This window comes from Pistacia vera, unplaced genomic scaffold (genome assembly GCF_008641045.1).
Source record: "Pistacia vera cultivar Batoury unplaced genomic scaffold, PisVer_v2 Contig373, whole genome shotgun sequence".
Classification (NCBI taxonomy): domain Eukaryota; kingdom Viridiplantae; phylum Streptophyta; class Magnoliopsida; order Sapindales; family Anacardiaceae; genus Pistacia; species Pistacia vera.
In genome coordinates this window covers 870,243-886,794 of record NW_022196194.1, presented here as the reverse complement: position 1 = coordinate 886,794, position 16,552 = coordinate 870,243, and the positions used below count along the sequence as shown (strand labels likewise).

General features: G+C 34.9%; 2 protein-coding genes, 1 non-coding gene and 1 pseudogene across 3 annotated transcripts in view; 2 read left to right on the top strand and 2 right to left on the bottom strand.

Annotated features, from left to right (window-relative positions):
• The window catches only part of LOC116140460 (E3 SUMO-protein ligase RanBP2-like), a 68,417-nt gene extending 60,397 nt beyond the window's left edge, over nucleotides 1-8,020 (bottom strand). Inside the window, exon 1 of the mRNA XM_031426083.1 lies at nucleotides 7,828-8,020. The gene's annotated coding sequence lies outside the window, so the exon portion shown is untranslated. The remainder of the gene's footprint in view (nucleotides 1-7,827) is intronic.
• Nucleotides 1-16,552, top strand: part of LOC116140458 (protection of telomeres protein 1b-like) — a 93,795-nt gene that overhangs the window by 52,042 nt on the left and 25,201 nt on the right. The window lies entirely within an intron of this gene.
• LOC116140534 lies at nucleotides 125-14,235 on the bottom strand (annotated as a pseudogene).
• On the top strand, nucleotides 9,816-9,890 carry LOC116140554. The gene has a single exon (XR_004129643.1). It is a non-coding gene; the product is annotated as a small nucleolar RNA snoR113 (small nucleolar RNA).

Below are 16,552 nucleotides of genomic sequence, written 5' to 3'. Positions count from 1 at the left end.
TTATAAGTGTTTATTTTTGTTAGATTATTTTCTCTATTAGAAGATATCATAACAAAGGATCCATGAGTATTATTTAAGTGGTAAGAGATTTGGAACATTAATAAAAGAGTACTCCGCAAAGACTTCCCTTCAAGTTTGTGGAAGTATTAATCAAACCCAATATTTTATAATTATAAGAAGACCTACCTATACTCAAAGCTAATATGTCGTTATACCGTATACGGTATACCGCCATCTTTCCAAACTTCCGGAATCTCACTACAAATTACCCTGTAACTAAATGCTTCACAGAAACTCTGCTTCCATAATACAAAGTAAAACAATATTGATCCAAAACAACAATCTTGGCTGAAATTATTATACAATCCACATTTAAGTGTATCGTTCTTCCGTTTAATCGACTAATGATGACCAAAACTTTAGTCTAGAAACGATGAAGTGCAATAGCAGTATAACGCATAAATTATAATCATTTATCGGCAAAACGAAAGGATAAAAAATTGTTACTTATGATGTCTGTTTGCGCTTCTTGCAGAGGCACAGATATAGTTAGCGACAAAAGCGATGAACTAAATGCTCCAAAAAGAATGGTAAGGAAATCCAGTCTAGGCCTTAATTCTTGAAGACTCTCCCACAACGTTCTCCATTCTAGTGTACCAATCTCCGATTCGAGTGTGCTCCACCATGTCTCTACCAGACCTTAGGTGACGAATTGGTCTTAATACTCCAAATACAGCAAGGTCAGCTAAATTAGGCTTCGAACCTCCTGTCATAAGAAGAAACTCGAAATACATTAGTAGTCGTGAAGGCTACTACAAAGAATGTGCGAGTTTATGCCATTGCAAGTCTCCTCAAGGCATTTGCTTCATTTTTTCTTTTTCTTTTTTACCTTTTCCCCTCTTTCTGTGGGTAACAGAAACAACAAAAAGAAAATGCTCTTGCCATGCATAATAAAACTTATATTTATATGTTACAAATTAATGTTCTAAACATTTACCATTTAAAGTGATAGCTTGGCTTAAATAGTGGTATTTCAGGATAAGTGAACTACAATTGTCATAGTTAGCTTAAGTTTTTAAAAAATTATGATATGTGGTGAATACATGATAATCAACCAATTAACTGAACTATGTCGCTTGAAAATTGATGACAGAAAACAATATCGAAGCACATACCAAAAAGTCCCACCATCTAGAGCATCCACCCAGCGTTTCTGCAGCTTCATACAGTGCAGCACGTTCATCAGTAATGTTATACTTCTTTTTCAATTTCTTGGACACAAATACATTGCTGCAGCTCCAGCATATTTCACAGTAATTTTTCTGTGAAGCCAAAATTACCTGCAATTACAAAATATGATTAAAAAAAAAAAAACCACACCATCAAGAAGTTCAAAACCCAGAATAAGTACACCATAATCCAAATAAAAAAATATCCCAAAAAAAAAAAACCTGAAGAAATTAGTTGACATCTAAATATAGTTGATGACCTAATCCAATAAAATAATTTGATCAAAATTTGTTGAAGAGATTTCGGATGGAAATCATTAAGAGCTTAGAGATTTCGGATGGAAATAATTAAAGAAGCTTTTTGCCCATTACTGAGGTTCAAATGAAAATTTAATAGTATAATGTCTACAAATACATTCTCAGAAATAATTTACCATTGCTTGTTATATAGTCAAAGGACTCAAGCGCCTCAGAAGTATTACGTATATATTTGGGGATAAACATGCACCATGATTATCAACCCATCTAACACCATGAGGCATAATTAATATATTACAAAGTAAATAGAAATCTCAAATATGTAATATCATAATAATGTTATAAATTGAATTACATTTCTTTACAAATCTCCAAAAGCTAAGCTCAAATAATTACAAACCAAATTTACAATATGTGAGCTTAAATGCATCAGCACAATGTATTACAACACCTAAATTGTTTTATAAGCTGAACATGTAAGTCACATTGTAACCATTTTTAGACTTAGATAGCATTTTTTTTTTTTTTCAATTTAAATATGTCATTTGGATAAATATGAGTTCACTTGAAAATATGTTTTCCAGGAGGTCCAATATTATCTGAAACCTATCACAGAACATCAAAAACAGACAAGGCATCAACCTTTACAACCAACCTTAAACCGATCCCTTTTCAAAGACTCTCGTCTAATATAATCCTACTTACTAACCACCAGTTATTCAATCAAATGTACCTCAAAATCAGCAATCCCCCTCTACAAATTCTGCCTTGTATGTATTTCAGCTCCCCCAATTCAAATATCATTCAATCTCTAACCCTTCTCATTATATCACACACCATACCCTATGCACTTAAGTTTCTTGAATGCAAGCCCAGTACAAGGACAATGTAGCAACAGATGCTGAAAAAAGTAGACATTGTTATGGATATATGCCATACCGACGCCACTTTGTCTCTTCATCATCTTCAGAAGCTGATACGGCCATTTTCTCAGGAATTATCATGTGCCCCAACTTATCAAATAGCTGCACACACCACATGCAACATTAATGAAATCAGAAGGAATGTAGCTTGGACAATGCTTCAGAGATTCATACAATTTAATTCAAAATTTCAAACCAAGAATTAACACAATCCTTTTTAATAAAAAATAGAAAACCTGATGAGTCAACCAGCTGTTCTCCATCCACCATCGTATGGGTACCTTTTTAAATCGGACCACTGGATCTCTTCTTACTAAGTGGGACTTCCACAACTTATATGGTATATCATAATAGTCCAGGAAAGCTGAGATAGCCAAAAAAAAAAATGTATGCATTGTACGACTATAGCGAATAGCAAAACAAGAATAAAAAAGTAACAGCTGGATAAGAACTTTTATCAGAGGCCTTACATCGCAAGAAATTAAACAATCAAATAGAAGTCATACCAGCTATTATAAATTTTCAATAAATCTTCATGAATTAAACAGTCAATGATGCCTGATAAGTACACAATTCACTAGTAAACCACATAATCATCTTAAACTCACAAACTAAAGTTTTCTTAATGAGGAAATGCATGAAAATAAAAGAAACTAATCATTCAAGAAAAAAATCTTCGGTACCCAGCATACCACTATTTCACTCATACCAATCCAATACCATCCCATCACCCATCCATTTATTTTCTCTTCTCTCCACCTACCCACCGCCAATTCATAATTTTAAAATTAAAAAAAAAATGTTTTGATAGTGGATTTTATTAGATGGACGCACTGACGATTTGAAACTGCGGTCATACTAAAGATATTTCAGAGTGCAGAACCAGTAACTTCCTGCCAAACTTCAACCTTATAAAACAGTAACAACAAAAACTTTGTTAATGCTCTTCTTATACTCTTCAGCAGCACAACTAAACAAACTCAAACTAACTTTTCAATTCTTTTGCAATGATAAAATTCAAAAGTTGATTGAAGTAGCAATAATCAAATAACAGAATAAAAGCAACGAATTACAAAGCAAAGAAACAAACCTTTAACTTGTTTGCAAAAGGGCAAGCCTCATACTGTAAAGAACAACATCCTTAGGAACCAATCAGCCGGCGGCGGTTCCTTAGCATAGACCTCTTGAACCGACAGCGACGCCCCTGCAGCGAGCGCTCCGGCGAAGCCGAGAGAGACGGCTCCACGAGCGGCGGCCGTACGAACCGCAATTGGCACTGATGCCGCCGCTTGAGAGAAAGCGACGGTGGCCGGTGTGGGCCTCCGAGAGAAGTGGTAGTAGAAGCGAGGGCTCTGGAAAGCAAAAACGAAGTAAGAGTGGAGGCTACGGATCGCCGCTTTTTCAAGCTAAAGAAAGAACGGGAAAGATCTTTAATATCTAGATTGTCAATTCAAAGAATTTATGTCGTTCTGAGATTTTTTTTATTACCGGGTTTAGGAGGCTTTTAGAGTGGGAACCAACTAGAATGGAGAACAATGTAACCGGACCGGCCGGTTCAGCTTGGAATCCATTTATCCAAGCGTGTGCAAGGTTCGGTATGGTACAGGACCTCCTTTTTTATTCGCCATTGAAAATATAAATTTAAAATATTATTTAAAAGGTATTAAATTATTATAATTTGTATTAACCTAAAATAAACATTTAATTAAAGTTATATTAGGTTCAGAAATTTGAACTGACTTAGGTTGTTGTCAGATAGTAAGATTATAACCATTTGAATAAATTATCCAAAGATCCTCCATTAGAGTTCGTCAAAATATTATTTATCACATTTACAACTATTTGACTCATTCATCTTGTAGGGTGTTAAATAAACCTCACAATTATTTAAAAGCAAGTAAAATTATAACTGGTCCAACATCCCAATTATCCCAAAAAATTAAAAAAAATTTTAGCCAACCTAAGCCAAATCAAAAATATAAGTAGTTCCGGGTGAAATCGAATTTATTGAAGTTTGTGCATTTTCACATATTATATCCATCCTATTGTCATCAAACGTTCAACATTGTATCAATGAAAGAGAGAACCAAATCTCTATTTTTCAAATCCCACAAAATTCAATCTCAAACCCATTTGCTTTCCATTTTCTTGACAAAATGTAGCCTTTTCTAGTTGGAATTGCCATGAATTTAAGTACATGTGAAGGTAAAGGAGAACACATTTCTCATCCTTACTAGCAACAAACCACAAATTTCATACAAATTTAGTCCAAGATTGTAGACAAACAATAGATCATTCCTTCATTTTATGTAAACGATAATGTTATGACAATAATGAATACAATTCTATTCTATACATCATAATTATTAGCAGCCACCAAATCTGGAATCTACTACAATATTGGGTAACGGTAGCCCTCGTATAGCCATGGCAAAGCTTTTGGAACAGGTAGTAGGAAGACTCAACCATACCAATCTTTTTGTAGAATACTAGCCATGGGCGATTAATTGATCCCATGTAACATGAGTTCGTAATTATGTAATGCGTGACAGCCACCTAATCGTACATGTGTGATTAATGAGCATTTGCAGATGCATCTTTTAGTAAGGTCTCCTCCATACCTGCTCTTCATACTCTGTTGCATCTTCTTTAGGCGCCCCGACTTACACTTTAGGCGACTTCATTCTTGCTATAATTTAAGAAATCACACCTATTGAAACAGAATGCAAACTGTGTTAGTAAAACTTACTGCTAAACCTTGAGACGAAACCTCAGCCATGAGAAATTGGTAGAGACTCACGATGGACAGTCCCACTCTCCATGTATAGCGTCTATTAGGCCGTTGCTCACGCAACGCAAACATTTTTTATTGCGAGCAAAGTTCATGAAAAAGCACCTGCAAGCACATAGATGCCAATTGCTGAGAGTGATCAAATTTACAGATGAACATATAATGCAATAATAAGGAACCCTAAAAGCTCATGCCAAAGTCACCAATCCTACAGATAGACTAAACATTAGAATGAAAGTCAATGCTAGATTATATTTTTGGTCCTTGACGACAGCCAGGTTACAATTGAGAACATAATTGACAATAATGTAGCTCCCATGCCAAAATGATAATACGAAGCTTGAGCAAATATTTGTAAAGGATACTTGTTATTGAAAAGAACAACAAACACTTACTGAGGGCAGTTCCACTCTCCTTTCCTCACTTCTACCTCGTCCACAGCAAGCCTCTTTGGACCCCATGCTTTGCACTTTAGGCATCGCGTATTTCTAGAAAAATTCATGAAATTGCATCTGCAATCAATGCACCAGTGAAAGGACAGGAAAGAGTGACAAGTTTGGTATGCAATGACTTAATTATAACATATAAAAAAGGAGGTCGTCAGGGGTTGCTTGTCCATAATTTGTTGGATTGAGAACATCATCACATCCGAGATAATACACGCACCTACAGAGCATAAGTGTATACCACATACTAAAAGTATAAGCATAAAATCGAACAGTGATTTATAATATCGTGTCAGCACTATTTAGGAGGGAGTTGAAGGGCCAGCATTACAACTGCTTTTGAGCACAATTTAAAAGAATTAACAATAAGGATATTTGTAGAAGCTCCATGCCAAAGGACAATAATGTAGCTCCCATGCCAAAATAATAATACAAAGCTTGCGCAAATATTTGTAGAAGGATAGCTTGTTATTGAAAAACTACCAACACTTACTGAGGGCAGTTCCAATCTCCTTTCTTCACTTCTACCCTGTCCCAAGCAAGCCCTTTGGACCCCATGCTCTGCACTTTAGGCATCGCATACTTCTAGAAAAATGCAAAATTGCATCTGCAATACAAAGTGCACCATTGAAAGGACAGAAAAAGAGTGACAAGTTGGTATGCAATAACTTAATTATAACATATAAAAAGGGGGTCGTCAGGGTTGCTTGTCCATAATTTGTTGGATTGAGAGCATCATCACATCCGAGATAAAACCCGCACCTACAGAGCATCAAGTGTATTACCACATACTAAAAGAATAAGCATAAAATCGGAACAGTGATTTATAATATCATGTCAGCACTATTAGGAGAGGAGGTGAAGGGCCAGCATTATAACTGCTTTTGAGCACAATTTAAAAGAATTAACCAGATAAGTTTCACCAACATAACCAAATGACCCCCTACAACTCAATGGCACATGAAATGCAGGGATATTTGAACGAATAATTTTTGTTTCTCATAAAAAAATAGATAGATAAATAATATATTCAACACAGCAGGTGAATAAAATTATCTTTTGAACACAAAAACTACTGAGACCTAAAACCCAAGTGAGATGGAGCAGTGAGCAACATTCAATATTTATAGTTTCTGTCCCCCAAGGGATTTATTTATTTATTTATTTGTGGACAACTGGTCCAATTTTGCATCTCATTTTACTTCTTTCGAACAATTTTCAGTTTCCAATTTAAAAAAAAATATGGAGCTAGAGATGATTGCACACTCACTCAGAGCAGATCCAGTCTCCATCCTTCGTTTCAATGTCACCACCACGAATCTTTTAGGACCATCTTCCTTACACTTTAGACATATTAAATTTCTAGCGAAGTTTAGAATTGCATCTGCAAACAGAGTGAAAGAGAGTCAAATTTTTTGAATTGTTTGCTTTGAATTAGTTTATCCTTAACCATAGATTCTGGGAACTTGATTCAATCTAAAAACACCTAGCAAAAGTTTCCATTTGAGTCTTACAAATAAATGGTTCATTCTATTTATTTTTACTTTTTGGTCTCATAGACCAATGAGTTAAAGTCCAGTCATATCACACTGAATTAGGTTGATCAATAGTTCCTTCAAGTCATAAAGTATTGTAAATTAATGTTAACTTTCAAACCTTAAAAAATAACACAGCAATAGTTGATAGATATAAAAGTGTTGGACTGCAGCAAAAGCCCTGAAGCCATATGATATCCATTAACAACTGGTCCATTAACAACTATCTCAAGATGTTCTAACCCTTCATAATTATGCATCAAGTGTCAGCCATCAAAATTCAACCTCCATGCTTGCACTTGGAAGCCTAAAACCTTTGAAAAACAAAATCCTCAAGAACATCTAAGCACAAAAATCAATATTTAACTTGATGCATCCCCTAGCCTTTTTGGTTCCCTACAATTGCCAAATCAAAAAGTGGCTTTCCAATACGAAGGCAAATACTTTTGTCAGATTCTCAAACTAACATTCATACTTTAGTATCTCTTCTAGGTTTCAATACATGAGCTGTTAGAGGTCTAATTTTCCCTCTAAAACTGTCAGATTCATATCAATTCTAGGAAGATGTTTTTTCGCCATAAAAATCATTAGCAAGATAGAGATTCAACTTGAAGAAGAGAATAATAAATTTTCAATGTGACTTACTTGAGACACATCCAATCGCCTCTTTTCATTTCAACATCCTGTAATAGTTCATCCTTAACAAATTGACTTGTTTCTTTTGCTGGACAGGGTTTGAAGCTGGTTTTGAAGCAGGCCTTGGAAGCAATGGATGGGGCTGTCTCACTCCACTTGGCGAAATCTGTGTTACATCCCGTGACAGCATCCACCGCCACGGAGAACTGTAGCGGCGAAACCGGACGAGGAGAAATTGAAACGTTGGGCGAGGATACGTGGAGGATAGAGAGAGATTTATGTAGGGTTCGACGTGAGAAGGTTGTAAGAGGAATAACCTCGTCGCTGACATTGTTTTGGCGAGTGTAGAAGAAGAAGCTAACCTCTGAAGCTTATGTGGGCACCTGAGACTTTTGAAGACGATGGAGCTGGGTTTTATCTAGGGTTTAAGCAAAAAAATTAAATCTGAAGTAAATCTTGATTCTTTTATTACACCCCTTTGTTCAGAAACTTAACCTTTCACCCCTTCAATTTTTTCTCGTCTCTCTAACGGTAACATTGTTAACTTTTAAGTATGTCACCAACATTCTTTTGGTATTAGTTGCTTTTGAACTTGTCGTGATCTTAGTTTTTAAGGGCAAAAATTTGATCTTGAGATTAGTAATTCATTATTTAGATTAATTGTAATAGAAAAAGAAAATTAAATATAATAAGAATAACTATTATTTAAAGCATATCAAGACCATGTTAATAAATGATTACTTATTATTGTGTCGTGGAATTGTCTTAAATTAGTTTTGTATGCAACATAGCATAGTATTAGGTAAATTGCATAGCATAACATAAATTACATTGTATTATATATGTCATGCTAAATATTGTATGATGTGTAGTGAAACTTGCATTTTATATTTTTATACTGTCCTATATTTGGTGTATGAATTACATTGTATATATTTTTTCTAATAAAAATTTATTATTTAAAAACCATATATTTTCAATTATCATTTAACTAAAAAGTTAAAAATTGAACGGGTTAGTAGTTAATGTCAGTCAAACAGTAGTCAAGACCATTGACAAACATCGACCATATTTTGATCAATTAGTATATATTTAAATTTATACATAATTAAATTAATTGACAATTTTTTTTTTTTAAATTAATGTTAAGTAACTTACAACTAATGCAATTGTTTTACTTAGCATTATTTAATGGAGTATATTGCTTTATTTTAGATTTGTATTAATTAATTCTATACAATTTTGTCACTAACCACATGATTGCATTATTTAGTGCTATTCAATGTTTTAATGCTATGCTGTGTCGTGTGTCAAACATGTCCTTAAGGACAACTTAGTCTCGTGAATGTTTGGATATTGTGAGTGTATTGGGCGGACCGACAAAAAACTTGTTCCCAAATGTATTTGGATCTTATTTTCCTCCATATATTTTGTTGATATATGCTAGCTCCAAATACATGGTAGGAGGTTCGTAAAGGTATTATCCGCTTTGGGTTTTAAGGGCAGCACAATTTTGTCTTAAAAATGCACCTTTGAGTGGTTAGTGTGTTTTTGTACTATATAAGCACTAAGACCCTCGTCTCATAATCATGTGAGATTTTGACACCAACATATTTGTTTATGAATATTCAAAGTTTATTATTGTTATAATTTCTAAATCCTATTTTTGTAGTTTAAAATTATTTTGGAATCACAATAAATAGTAATAAAATATATTTCAAAAACCTGAAGGGGCGCATTGTGATTTTGATAACCTGAGGGCCTGTGGATTCTTCCGTTTGTATTTTTAATTCAAAATTTCGAATGCTCTTTTATTTAACCCAAGCCCAAACGTCTCCTTTATTGTTCCCCCCAAACCTCTCGCCAAACCCGTTTTTTAATAGACGCAGAAAGAGATGGACGATAGAGACGACTCTAGGATTCTGAAGCTAAACGATGCCGTCTTTGTATAAATCAAAAATGTTAGCTTAATCGGCGTTATTCTGGATGTTTTTGGCTGGCTATGATGACAAAAAGGCCAGACTTACGGCTGCCACTAATTGTTTGGTATAGAAGTGTACGTGTTGAGCCAGTTGATTTGATTTATTTACGTTTTAATGATTTTTCTAAAGTTTTTTTTTTTTTTTTCCCTAATTCTAAACAATAATTTTTCTTACGGTTACCTGCTTGGTTGTTTTAGGTCTCCATCTCCTGTCAATTTTAGCTGTTGAAAAGATAATGCAAGTATATTAATTGATATTAGGTCATATTCTTGCTTGGTTGATGCTGGCTTCACTTGAGTTTGTTGAGTTTTGATGATTTCATTGTGTTACAAGAGAAAAAAAAGATTTAAAAACTATAAATATCACAGTATGTTATATGTATTAACCATTTGTACTAATTCAAGTATTAACGCCGAAAATTAATTTTTTTTTTCTTTTGAGGAATTTTAAATTTTAAATTTTAGTACTTGAATTAGTATAAAATAGTTAGTGCACATAGTTTATTCAAATATCACACAATTGATGTGTAAGATCTGTTTCTTCTTGAAAACAATTTATTTGTGCAAAAAAGATAGATATTTGTTGATACGACATACGTACTCGCGTTGCTTTGTAGTATTTATTTCACAGTAATTTTTTCTGTAAGCCAAAATTACCTGCAATTACAAAATATGATTAAAAAAAACCAACTACATCAAAGAAGTTCAAAACCCAGAATAAGTACACCATAATCCAAATAAAAAAATTATCCCACCCCCCAAAAAAAAAAAAAAACTGAAGAATTAGTTGATATCTAATATAAGTTGATGACTATTACAATAATAATAATTTGATAAAAGATTTGTGAAGAGATTTCGGATGGAAATACATTGAAGAATGCTTTTTGCCCATTACTGAGGTTCAAAGGAAAATTTAATCGTACATGTTCTCAAATACATAGAATACGTTCTCAAAATAATCTTACCATTGCTTGTTATATATCAAGGACTCAAGCGCCTCAGAAGTATTATGGTAGGATAAGACATGCACCAAGTGATTATCAACCCATCTAACACCATGAAGGCATAAATTAATATATTACAAAGTAAATGGAAATCTCAAATATGTAATATCATAATAATGTTATAACGAATTAATTTTCTTTACAAATCTCCAAAAGTCTAAGCTCAAATAATTACAAACAAATTTACAATATGTGAGCTTAAATGCATCAGCACAGTTGTTTACAACCTAAATTTTTTATAAGCTGAACATGTGAAAGTCAAATTGTAACCAATTTTAGACTTAGATAGCATTTTTTTTTTTTTTTTTCAATTTAAATATGTCATTTGATAAATATGAGTTCACCTTGAAAATTTGTTTTTCCAGGAGGTCCAATATTATCTGAACCTATCAATGAACTCAAAAACAGACAAGGCATCAACCTTTACGAACCAAACCTTAAACTGATCCCTTTTCAAAGACTCTCTGTGACTCTGTCAATATAATCCTACTTACTAACCATCAGTTATTCAATCAAATGTACCTCAAAATCAGCAATCCACCTCTACAAATTCTGCCATTGTATAGTATTTCAAGCTCCCCAATTCAAATATCATTCAATCTCTAAGCCTTCTTATTATATCACACACCAATACCCTTTTCACTTAAGTTTCTTGATGCAAGCCCAGTACAAGGCAAAATGTAAGCAACAGATGCTCAAAAAAGTAACCAAAAATGTAAGATTCAAAAGTTGATTCAAGTAGCAGATAATCAAATAACAGAATAAAAGCAACGAATTACAAAGCAAAAAACGAAACAAACTGATAAAGAACAACATCCTTAGGAACCAAATCAGCCGGCGGCTGTTCCTTAGCATAGACCTCTTGAAACGACAGCGACGCGACTGCAGCGAGCGCTCCGGCGAAGCCGAAGAGACGGCTCCAGGAGCGGCGGCCGTACGAACCGCAATTGCCACTGATGCCGCCGCCTGAGAGAAAGCGCCGGTGGATGGTGGTGGCCACCGAGGCAGAAGTGGTAGTAGAAGCGAGGGCTCTGGAAAGCAAAAACGAAGTAAGAGGGAGCTCTACGGATCGCCGCCATTCTCAAGCTAAAGAAAGAACGGGAAAGATCTTTAGATATCTAGATTTGAAAATTCAAAGAATTTAACGTCGTTTTGAGAATTTTTTAGTAATGGGGTTTAAGGAGGCTTTTAGAATGGGAACTAACTAGAAGGAGAACAATGTTACCGGACCGGTCGGTTCAGCTTGGAATTCAACTATTCAAGCGTGTGAAGTTCGTTTGGTATAGGAACTCCTTATTTATACATTTTTAAGTTGTATTGACCTGTTGGTAAGTGAGACACACGTTTGAAAATTGAAAATACATTTAAAGAGTAAAACCTATTATAATTTGTATCAAACTAAAATAATAAATATAATTAAAGTTTATAATTAGGGTTAGAAAATTTGAACCGACTTGGTTTAAATCATTTGGTTGCGGTTTAATATTTAATCATTTTGACACTATTCAGAGATTTTGTCCAACAAATGATGATTTTGTCATATTTGGACTTATGTAAATGGCCATTCATCTGTATTAGAGATGGGAATTTGGGCCTGGACCCAAAACCAAGCCTAAGACCAATCCTTGTGAGAACCGACCTATAAGGTTCAATCCCAAAACCGGACCAGGGCCATTGAAGAGGGCTCAGGCCCAAGTTCGGTCCCTCCTGCAAGGCCAGGCTTAGGATCGATCCTAACTTGTCCTACAACCCTCCTGCCTAATTTTTTTAAACCCCTAATAAATCTAAAACACCCCTATTTTATACAAATAGATAATAAATATAAAGGCTATACAAATTTTACGTATTAGGGGGTATTAAAATTTTCTAGGCCCATAGGACTGACTATCCTAGGGATCGATTCGGGCCCTAACAAATTTCATGGGCCTAAGACCAATCCTAAAACCGATTAGGCTCGATCCTAATTGAGACTGGACCCATTGGGCCCAACCCAAGACCGATTGGGCCCAGTCCTTACCCACCTCTCTCTTGTTAGTGATGGGCCAGAAACCCCAATTATCCCAAAAACAAAAAACAAAAAACAAAAAAAAAAAATTTTAGCCAACCTAGGTCACATCAAGAAATAAAATAGTTTCGGGTGAAATCCGAATTTGATTGAAGTTTGTGCATTTCCACATATTATATGGATTCGATTGTCATCAAACGTTCACATTGTATCAATGTAAAGAGAGAAACCAATCTCTATTTTCAAATCCCACAAAAATCAATCTCAAACCCCTTTTGCTTTCTATTTTCTTGACAACATGTAGCCTTTCCTAGTTGGAATTGCCATGAATTTTAAGTACATGTGAAGGTAAAGGAGAACACATTTCTCATCCTTACTAGCAACAAACCACAAAATTTCATACAAATATTAGTCCTAAAGATTGTAGACAAAAACAATAGATCATTCCTCCATTTTATGTAAACGATTATGTATGAAAATAATGGAATACCATTTCTATTCTATGCATCACTAATTGTTGGCAGCCAAAATCTGGAATCTACTACAATATTGGGTAACGGTAGCCCTGGTAACAGCCATAGCATAGCTTTTGGAACAGGTAATAGGAAGACTCAACCATACCAATCTTTTTTGTAGAATACTAGCCATGGGGGATATTAAGTCCCATGTAACATGAGTTCGGTAATATATCATGCAGTGACAGCCACCTAATCGTCTACATGTGTGATTAACGGGCGTTCGCAGATGCATCCTTTAGTAAGGTCTCCTCCACACCTGCTCTTCATACGCTGTTGCATCTTCTTTAGGGCGCCCAGACTTACACTTTCGGCAGACTTCATTCCTGCTAATTTAAGTAATCACACCTATTGAAACAGAATGCAACTGTGTTAGTAAAACTTACTGCTAAACCTTGAGACGAACCTCAACTGTGAGAGATTGGAGAGACTCCACTCACGAGGGACATTCCCACTCTCCATAGTTTAGCAGTCTCTTAGGCCGTTGCTCACGGCAACGCAAACAATTTTTATTGCGGCAAAGTTCACGAAAAGGCACCTGCAAGCACATAGATGCCAATTGCTGAAGTAGATCAAATTTACAGATGAACATATAATGCAATAATAAGGAACCTAAAAGCTCATGCTAAAGTCACCAATCCTAGAGATAGACTAAACATCAGAATGAAAGTCAAGCGCTAGATTATATTTTTGGTCCTTGACGCAGCCAGGTTACAATTGAGAACATTAATGACAATAATGCAGCTCCCATGCCAAAATGATAATGCAGAAGCTTGAGCAAATATTTGTAGAAGGATAGCTTGTTATTGAAAAGATCTACCAAACACTTACAGGGCAGTTCCAATCATCTTTCCTCACTTCGAACTCGTCCACAGCAAGCCCCTTTGGACCCCCTGCTTTGCACTTGGACATCGCGTATTTCTAGAAAAATTCATGAAATTGCATCTGCAATACAAAGTGCACCAGTCAAAGGACAGGAAAAGAGTGACAAGTTGGTATGCAATAACTTAATTATAACATATAAAAAAGGGGGTCGTCAGGGGTTGCTTGTCCAAATTTGTTGGATTGAGAACATCATCACATCCGAGATAATACACCACCTACAGAGCATCAAGTGTATTACCACATACTAAAAGTATAACATAAAATCGGAACAGTGATTTATAATATCATGTCAGCACTATTTAGGAGAGGAGGTGAAGGGCCAGCATTATAACTGCTTTTGAGCACAATTTAAAAGAATTAACCAGATAGTTTTCACCAACATAACCAAACATGAAATGCAGGGATATATTGAACGAATAATTTTTGTTTCTCATAAAAAATAGATAGATAAATAAAATATTCAACGACAGCAAGGTGAATAAATTATCTTTTGAACACAAAAACCACTGAGACCTAAAACCCAATGGAGATGGAGCAGTGAGCAACATTCAATTTTTATAGTTTCTGTCCCCAAGGGATTTATTATTTATTTATTTGTGGACAACTGGTCCAATTTTGCATCTCTTTTATACTTCTTTCAAACAAATTTTCAGTTTCCAATTTAAAAAAAAAAAATTGGAGCTAGAGATGATTGCACACTTACTCAGAGCAGATCCAGTCTCCTTCCTTCATTTCAACGTCACTCCCACACACTTTTAGGAACATATTCCGTACACTTTAGACATGTTACATTTCTAGCGAAGTTCAAGAAATTGCATCTGCAAACAGAAGTGAAAGAGAGTCAAATGTTTTGAATTGTTTGCTTTGAATTAGTTTATCCTAACCATAGATTCTGGGAACTTGATTCAATCTAAAAAACACCTAATGCAAAAAGTTTCCATTTGAGTCTTAACAAATAATGGTTCATCTATTTATTTTTACTTTTTGGTCTCATAGACCAATGAGTTAAGTCCAGTCATATCACACTGAATCAGGTTGATCATAGTTCCTTCAAGTCATAAAGTATTGTAAATTAATGTTAACTTTCAAACCTTCAAAAAATTAACACAGCAATAAAGTATGATAGATACAAAAGTTTTAGGACTGCAGCAAAAGCCCTGAAGCCATATGATTACTCCATTAACAACTGGTCCATTACAACTAGTCTCAAGATGTTCTAACCCTTCATAATTATGCATCAAGTGTCAGCCATCAAAATTCAACCTCCATGCTTGCATTTGAAGCCTAAGACCTTTTGAAGACAAAATCCTCAAGAACATCTAAGCACAAAAATCAAATATTTAACTTGATGCATCCACTAGACATTTTGGTTCCCTACAATTGCCAAAATTAAAAAGTGGCTTCCCAATGAGAAAGGAACTACTTTTGTCAGATTTTCTCAAACTAACATTCATACTTTAGTATCTCTTCTAGGTTTCAATACATGAGCTGTTAGAGGTCTAATTTTCCCTCTACAAACTGTCAGATCATCAATTCTAGGAAGATGTTTTTTTGCCATAAAAATCATTGGGCAAGACATAGTGATTCAACTGAAGAAGAGAGTAATAAATTTTCAATGTGACTTATTGGGACACATCCAATCGCCTCTTTTCATTTCAACGTCCTGTAATAGTTCATCCTCAGCAAATTTGACTTGTTTCTTTTGCTGGCAGGTTTGAAGCAGGCCTTGGAAGCAATGATAGGGAGCTGTCTCACTCAACTTGGCGGAATCTGTGTCACATCCCGTGACAGCATCCACCGCAACGGAGGAACTGTAGCGGCGAAACCGGAGCGAGGAGAAATGAAGCGTTGGGCGAGGAAACGTGGAGGGATTAGAGAGAGGGTGTTTTATGGTTACGAGTAGAAGTGAGAAGGTTGTGAAGAGGAATAACCTCGTCGCTGACATGTGTTTTAGCGAGTAGAGAAGAAGCTGAAGCTTATGTCGGCACTTGAGAGTTTTGACGACAATGGAGCTGGGTTTTATCTAGGGTTTTAAGCAAAAAATTAAAAATCTGAAAGTAAATCTTGATTTTTTCATTACACCCCCGTTTGTTCAGAAACTTCACAGTTCACCCTAAATTTTTTTTTTCTCGTTCTCTCTAATGGATTACTTTTAACTTTTAAGTATGTCACCAACACTCTTTTGTATTTAGTTGCTTTGAACTTGTCGTGATCTTAGTTTTAAAGGACAAAAAATTTGATTTAGAGATTAGTAATTCATTATTAGATTAAATTGATATAGAAAAAAAAAATTAAAATAATAAGAACAACTATTATTTAAAGTATATCAAGACCATGTTAATAA